The 8,334-nt window shown below is 45.6% G+C and overlaps 1 protein-coding gene across 1 annotated transcript in view; it reads left to right on the top strand.

Moving 5' to 3' along the window:
• The first annotated feature begins 3,227 nt into the window (after positions 1-3,227).
• The window catches only part of ETS1 (ETS proto-oncogene 1, transcription factor), a 103,836-nt gene continuing 98,729 nt past the window's right edge, over positions 3,228-8,334 (top strand). The window contains exon 1 of the mRNA XM_053366327.1: positions 3,228-3,347. The gene's annotated coding sequence lies outside the window, so the exon portion shown is untranslated. The remainder of the gene's footprint in view (positions 3,348-8,334) is intronic.

Genomic DNA, 8,334 nt, shown 5'->3' with positions numbered 1-8,334 from the left:
GTTCATTTAACTCTCCCTTTAATGTTAATAGAGTGATTTGCATGAGTAACAGCTGTAGCACATCGGCATATAAATACACATTTTTTAAAAACAAAACGCAGTACTTAATACAAAGGACTTACTGAAAGTAATGAATCTGAATTCTCTGCAGACTCATTAAACGCGGCTCATTACTTCCAGTACAACCCTCGTAATTTGAACAATGCCACTCATGATCCCACACACATTTCTCCAGAAGGAACCCTGTTCGTTTAATGATGATTGACTCTAGAGTAAGCTGGGTGTAGGATTTGGGCTGTAATTTTCTATCAGAAAAATATCCTGCCGAAAAGGTTGCTCAGTCCTAAAGGGCTCCATCTCACAGAAGCTGCGGCAGGACACCTCAAAGGCATTTTGATCCCAGCTGCTGGCAGGGTTATCTCCCTGAAATGGAAATGGAATGTCCAGATTATATATCCAGCATTGGATAAGTTCCATTCTTATGGTGTTCAGATCTGAAATATCCTTTGCATCAAAGGCCAGGCAGACTATAGAACCCTTTGAATAATTTCCTGAGTTAAAATAGCTTCAAGGAACGATGAGCTCTTTATATCCGCAGGGTTAGCTTAGAAGGTGTATGCACCCCCACCTGACGTGGGCATATTTCACCATATATGGGTAAATGTGGAAACCTGGAAGGAAAGGGGTGAGTTTTTGATGCAAAATTCTGGAGCTTAATTGCTGCAGCCCTTAAAACTAAAACAAGCATTCAGATTTTAATCCTGCCCTTTAATGCTGCTCAGGTCGAAACAGTGCTGGCTGTGGGTTTGAGGGGAGAGTTATCAGGCTGGATCCTGCAAACCTTTTTGCATCGACCATGGAGGTTGCTGCCTTTGAAAGGGCACTTGACCCACAGACATCCACCCCAGGTCCCAGAGCCCATTACCGTCAGGGCCATCAGTGCTGCCTCCCCACCCGCCTTGTAGTGGCAGTGGCAGAATGCAAGCGTACCAGTGCAGAAGCCATTGAGGTTTCCCACAATGCAATGCCCCAAGATTAGCGCCATTCTAGAATGTAATGGGGAATTAAAATGATTGGCTCCCAGACCTCTACAGGGCACGGTTGGGGGCTGATACTCTGCTTTCCTGCAATGACACACTTTGGGGATGCTGAGGCACAGATGCCCAGCGCTTACCAGCTCAGAGCGCTGTTAAAGGAGGGCCTGCTAGGATTCTAGTCCAGGGGTCAGCAAACCTTTTCAGCAGGGGGCCGGTCCACTGTCCCTCAGACCTTGCGGGGGCCGGACTATATTTTTTTTGGGGGGATGAACAAATTCCTATGCCCCACAAATAACCCAGAGATGCATTTTAAATAAAAGGACACATTCTACTCATGTAAAAACACACTGATTCCCGGACTGTCCGGGAGGCCGGATTGAAAAGGCGATTGGGCCGGATCCAGTACCCGGGCCTTAGTTTGCCTACCCATGCTCTAACCCAAGGGTCAGCAAACTTTTTCAGCAGAGGGCCAGTCCACTGTCCCTCAAACCTTGTGGGGACCCAGACTATATTTTGGAAAAAATATATGAACGAATTCCTATGCCTCACAAATAACCCAGAGATGCATTTTAAATAAAAGCACACATTCTACTCATGTAAAAACACGCTGATTCCCAGACCTTCCGCAGGCTGGATTTAGAAGACGATTGGGCCAGATCCGGCCCCCGGACCTTAGTTTGCCTACCCATGTTCTAGTCCCTGGCACCTGCCTCAGGATGGCATGTGATGCTTGCAGGTCTGGGTTGATTAACATACAAATAATCATGCTTCACCAATCTCTCTAGTCTGTCACTTAGCTTGAAATTGAGGTGGGGAGCATGCTATTCAAAAAAGGGGTGCTTAAGGTCACAATTTATTTAGCTGTGATTTCTGCATTGCAGGGGGGTTGGACTAAATGAACATTTGGGACCCTTCCAACTCCATGAATCTATGATTCTATTGTGAAGAAAAAGCAGCTGTGGGGCCCTGATCCAGAAAGTCAGTGGTTTTGTAGTGTGTATATTTTTCTTTATGGTCTGGTCCATGTATTTTGCCAATACATTTGTTTTTCTTGTTTGATCTTTTTGTCAACCACTTTGATGGGCTTTTTAACAAACTCAAGCAACGTATAAATTTTATGGAAAAAATAAAATAAAACAAAGAGGCAACAAAAATGAAGACTTACTGAGGCAAAATTAGCATGGCATCTGTGAAGGGAAATCCTCCCCCCATCAAACTTTTCGAGTTCTTTGTGGGTGTCAACAGGCTCATAGCTAAAAGTGATCTGTTAACCTGGTTTGTTTGCTTTTGTTTTTAAAGCGCATCTAAGCACCTTGATAAAACTTAGTAGTGGGAGCAGGCACAAGAGGACAAGTCATTTTATAGATGGGTAACCAGTTAAGGAACAGGAAGCTGAAGGCTGGGGGACATGAATGAACGCTTCTCACAATGAACGGAAGTGAGCAGCAGGGAGGTCTCCCTTTATTCCCAAATAATCTTGAGTCAGGGTGTTTCCTGAGGTAGCCAGGATTATGAATGATACCAAACTGCTCAAGATGTCTGTGCATCGACCCCCCTCCCAAGCCAATTTGTGGCTTCAGTTTGTAAATCTAGATCAGACCCAATCTGGCCTGGCTGGCTGGACCAAACCATATCCAAATCCTCATTGTGATTGGGAAAGGACAAATCTCTGTAAATAACACCCTTGGGACTTGAGAGTTGGAGACACAGAAGCCTGTAAACCGCCCCCCCCCCCCAAAAAAGCGTTCAGCAAAGCAGCTAAGGGCCAATAGAGTTGCCAAAGCTCAGAATGGAGGAGGGGCCCTGCATTGCATGGGGTTGGACTAGATGACCCCGGGATACTTTCCAACTCGACAGTTCTGTGTTTCCATGACTTAGTCTGTCCACCTGGGCAAGGGGGAAAGGGCAGGCGAATGAGCTATTTTGTTCTGCCCCCACCCCCCGCCGCCCAATATGGCTTCTATCGGAAAGACAGTTTCATTTGGATGGGCTCCTGGCTTGCATAATTGCATTTGTCGGTGGCACCGCGCCAGGTTTCCCTTGCTGCGCTGCTGCTGGCGATGCGCGAGCGAGGGCGGGGGAGAGAAAGATGGCTTTATCCAGCTGCCCCTTTGCCTGCTGCGCCCCTGGCCACACCCCTCTTTCCATTTGAAGAGGCGCCTCTGCTAGGAGCATTGTGGTAGCTCCATCCTCTTTAGCCCCAGCCAAGAGGACTCTGCCAGGTAGTTGGATCAGAGTCCTGAGCCAGGCGTGGAAAGCAAGAAAACCTCCTCCAGCCGCGCGCAGCATTTTTCTCTCCTCTCTGCCCAGGCAAGTTGCAAAGGAAGCCAGTATAAAACTTTACTTCTTGGTAATTTCTTCCTATTTCTTGCTCTTCCCCCCTCCCCGTTTGGAGGTTGGGAGCACTGATAGCCCACGATGCTTTCTGACCTATGACTCGCTTTTTCTTCCAGCACTCCGTGGGGAAGGGGTTGCAGAGAAGGGAGGGAACGTTGCAGTCTGGAGTCAGGCACCCATTCCAACTCCCGCAGTGGAGAGGTGCTTTGTACAGGTGACGAATAAAAGCAGGGAGGGAAGAACTTTGTTTCTGGGCTCAGTGGCTGGATCTAATTTCTCAAGCTTTGACATTGCTCGGTAGGTGGATATTCCGCAGGGTGTCCAGAGTTGGGCTGCTAGTTGCTATGGTTTGTGTCCCTACTCAGAGTAGACCCGTTGAAGTTAATGGATATGATGAATTAGTTTCAATGAGTCTCCCCAGGGAAGAACTTTCGATACAACCCTATTTATTAGCAGCAGTGATAATAAAAAAATATTACCTTTTTAATATTAATTTTTATTAGATTTATTAGATTTACTTCACATGCACTTATATTTTTTCGTTTTGACTTCCTGTCCTTCCAGCCCTGATGTTTTTATTCTTATCCTTAATTGCTGCATTATACAATATTAACATTAATCTTATCAATCATCAACATTGGATGGCGTGCTTTAGGATTCTTATGCAGATATATTTGGTGTCTGTTTTGAAGCATCCTCATTCTCTCCACGCCCGCCCCCCTTCCCATTTCCACTCCTTCTCTTACAATCGACAAGAGTAGTAGCAGGAAAATGGAACTTGAATGAAGAAGAGCAAAGCTGTCGGCCTCGGTTGCCTGTGTCAGAAATGGGCCAGTACATCATTTCTGCAGGAAGATAATAGTGCATTATGAAGAACGGTCTCCCAGCATGACCAGTATTTCTGGGAAGCATTGTGGGAATTTTTAGCTGCAGCTTATGTTTTCCATTTTGTTTTCTAAGCTGGTGCATTGTACTCAACTAGTCCTCAAACTCTTTGAGGCTAAATTCCCAGTTTACCTATGTATTTATTGCACTGATAGTCTACCTTTCCTCCAATGAGCTCCTGTAGTGCGCGTGGTTCTCCCCCCTCCCCATTTTACCTTCCCAACAACCCTGTGGGGTGGGCTAACCTGAGAGCGAGCAATGTATACCTCAGCATGACTGACTGAAGAATCAAGCTGTCTTTTGTTTTTAAAGTACCCACTGGAGAGTTAATAACAAGAACAGCTTCTTCCTGCAACGTGGAAGCATGAGATAATGTGATTTGTCCAAAAAGAGAGTGAGAAAATTACGCCCAGGCAAATAGTTCTTACCTTCCCCACCACAAGTTCCTAATTGAGACATAATGTGGGATTCTACCACGCTTTTAAAAGCATTGGGCAATACTGTCAAAGGCAGCAATTCCATGGAGGCTTTGAATATCATGCAGGAATCCCTCTCCCCTTGCTTAATGGCTCTTAAGGAGCAATGCCTCAGAAGGCCTGCCACTTTCATCTTATAGGTGTCTGCAGACAGATGACTTGTGCGGGTAATTAAAGGTAGGAAACTGATGAGGATCATAGCCATAACTGGGTCTAACCTCTCCATCGACTCTGGGCCTGGCTGGCCCCTTTGACCTGACTGAAGATATGCATTGCCCTTGGTCTGCAAATGATGTTGTATAGACCACAATTATTTTCAATTCAAGAAGTTCAGAAATGAATACCAAAGGCAAAAGAATGGAGGCCTTTCGTGGACTTTAAAAAAACAAACAAACAAAAAACAATTACAGTCAAATGAAATTGCAGGCAGGATTTGAGATAAAAGCAGAGGAAGAACAGCGATAAAATAATTGTAATAGAGAAACATTTTGTAATACAGTGGTACCTCAGGTTACAGATGCTTCAGGTTACAGACGGTTGAGATTACAGACTCTGCTAACCCAGAAATAGTACCTCGGGTTAAGAACTTTGCTTTAGGATGAGAACAGAAATTGTGCTCTGGCAGTGCAGCGGCAGCAGGAGGCCCCATTAGCTAAAGTGGTGCTTCAGGTTAAGAACAGTTTCAGGTTAAGAACGGACCTCCGGAATGAATTAAGTTCTTAACCCGAGGTACCACTGTAGATGAATATATAATGCAGGAGAAAAGGTCTGAGTAAAAACTCTGTTGAGGTAAGGGTGGGAAGGCAACGTATGAAACAATGTGTTTGTTTGATTGGATGGTTGTTGTGAAAATGTTTGAAAAAATTTAATCTAAAATTTAATAAGTTTTAAATTTATATATATATAATTCTCCAAAGGCGAAGACTGGAAGCAGATACCACGCTGGTCACAGGGGCTGTCATTGAAAACAGCAAGTCACTTTTTTTAAAAAAGCTCCCTTTCCTACAGGGATCTCCCCCCCCCCCCCATTTCAATTTATCGTCAGAACAATCCTGCAAGGTAGGTTAGGCAGAAAGATGGTGACTGGCTGAAAGTCAGCCCAGGAGCAACAATGTGAATCTGAATTATGTCCAGCACACCAACTGCAGCACCCACAGAAGCTCTTCTCTTTTCTCTCCCCAGTCATGTTATACAACTGCATAGTAAATGATGCAATCACTGGGGATGTTTCCTTCCTCATGGCATCCAGCTGTGTGGAGTTGGGGAAGGGAAGGGCACCAGGACGACATCATCATGGGATGTGCTTCCATGGCAAACTGGAGAGCTTGAGCTGGGGTTGCCCTTTGGGAAGCTGGCACTCCTTCCTTGGTGCCCATTTATTTCTGCCTGTAGCCTAACAGGTCTTCCCCTTCCCACTCCAATTAATGGGTAGAATCACCAGCTAAACCTTTAATCAATTAATTGCCGAGGGTTCAAGATGTGCACTTGTCTAATTCTATGAGTCTGTCTTTGGTTCTGGTCTGTTACTGTAAGAAGGTGTGGGAAATAAAATCTTAAAGTTGGACTTTCTTTGCCTAACAATGAGAGATGGAGTTTTAGACCATGGGTAGGCAAACTAAGGCCTGGGGGCCGGATCTGGCCCAATTGTCTTCTCAATCTGGCCCACGGACGGTCTGGGAATCAGCATGTTTTTACATGAGTAGAATGTGTCCTTTTATTTAAAATGCATCTCTGGGTTATTTGTGGGGCATAAGAATTTGTTCTTTTTTTTTCTTTCCAAAATATAGTCCGGCCCCCACAAGGTCTGAGGGACAGTGGACCGGCCCCCTGATGAAAAAGTTTGCTGACCCCAGTTTTAGACCATATGTTAAGTGTCTTTAAAAAAGCACCTATCTGAGTGATATGCATTCACGATTCCTGCATTGTAAGGGGTTGGACTAGATGACCTGGATGTCCCTTCCAACTCTACGATTCTGTGATTCATTTAAGCTGAGTTAATTAGTTGGTTCAATGGTAAGCAGTTAACGAACAAAAAGCCAAGAAGGTTTAATTGCTTGAGAGCCCTGCTATCCATTGCACCTTTTCAGCCATCCACATCTTCCTTTAATTAGCAACGGCTCCTGCGCTCTGGGACTGAGACCTAAAGTGGAGCAGCCCTCTGTGGCTTTAATGGTCACCCACAACCTGCAATCTGCTGGGTTCCTCACAAGTGCCCTTGCCTTGACCTCCTGCCTTGTCAGTTTTACCAACCGCCTCTTCCTTGCTGTTGATTGTGATGTTCGCCAAAACTAATTACGCCTTCATAGCCCCTGCCTCTCATGTTCTCAGAGGCTAACGGTGAGCAGAGGAAGGCAGGATATGGGATTTTATAAGCAGAAAAAGTCCCCCCTCCCCCGCCCGGACCAAATTGAAGAAAGTCAGGACTCGTTCGCATGTGTATAGCTCGACTGGAGTCTGTACCTGTAGCAGCTCCCCAAATTCACTGGCCAGGATAGATGGCTTGCTTGTTGGAGATGCAGAGTGAAAACTGGCCACTGTGGGCGTATGGAATGATGCCAATTTGGGGTTGTGTATTCCAAAGGGCAAGAGCCCCGTGTTGTCTGGTGGCTGTGAGACTGATGTGATAATTGGGAAGTCTCAGATTCAAATCTTGCCCCTTCTACAGGCTCATTTAAGGCCACCCCTATGAGCTCATGACAAGCCATGTTCCCACTTGCAACATAGAGATAATACGTGGGGATAATAATATTGATCTACCTTACGCGGGTGGCACTGTGGTCTAAACCACAGAGCCTAGGGCTTGCCAATCAGAAGGTTGGCGGTTCGAATCCCTGAGATGGGGTGAGCTCCCGTTGTTCGGTCCCAGCTCCTGCCCACCTAGCAGTTCGAAAGCACGTCAAAGTACAAGTAGATAAATAGGTACCGCTCCGGTGGGAAGGGAAACGCCGTTTCCGTGTGCTGCTCTGGTTCACCAGAAGCAGCTTAGTCATGCTGGCCACATGACCCAGAAATTGTCTGCGGACAAACACCAGCTCCCTCGGCCTATAGAGCGAGATAAGTGCGCAACCCCAGAGTCATCCGTGACTGGACCTAATGGTCAGGGGTCCCTCTACCTTTACCTTTACCTTTACCTTTACCTTTACCTTTACCTTTACCTTTACCTTACTTGGAGGTTTAAAAGGTAATGTGCTTTGAACACTGTGAAATGCTGCTGCTGTAGTAAGAATAACAGGTTGTAGCCAATGCTAGTCCTGCTCAGAGAAGGTCCGTTGAAGTTAATGGATCTGACTAACTTAAGTTCATTATTTTTGAGTACAACTTCATTCTATACTACCTGTTGTTTTTAGGATTATTACTACCACGATATCTGATTAGCTGGTCTAAATCCCTGGGATGCGGGCGATCATGTTAGCTCATTTATAAAGATTTCGCTTCACATGCTCCACTTCACTTTTTGCACAGTCACCAGCTCGGCTATCTGTTTGTAATTGTAACTGTGTATTTGTTTACTTGCACCAAGACACCAAAAGGCCAAAGAGTTTTGACAAAGGTCGGCTGCAGAGCAATCCTCATTCTTTGCTAAAGCAGCTGGCTTGTTG

This window comes from Podarcis raffonei, chromosome 15, assembly GCF_027172205.1.
Source record: "Podarcis raffonei isolate rPodRaf1 chromosome 15, rPodRaf1.pri, whole genome shotgun sequence".
NCBI classification, from domain to species: Eukaryota; Metazoa; Chordata; class Lepidosauria; order Squamata; family Lacertidae; genus Podarcis; species Podarcis raffonei.
This window is presented reverse-complemented; position numbering and strand designations above follow the sequence as displayed.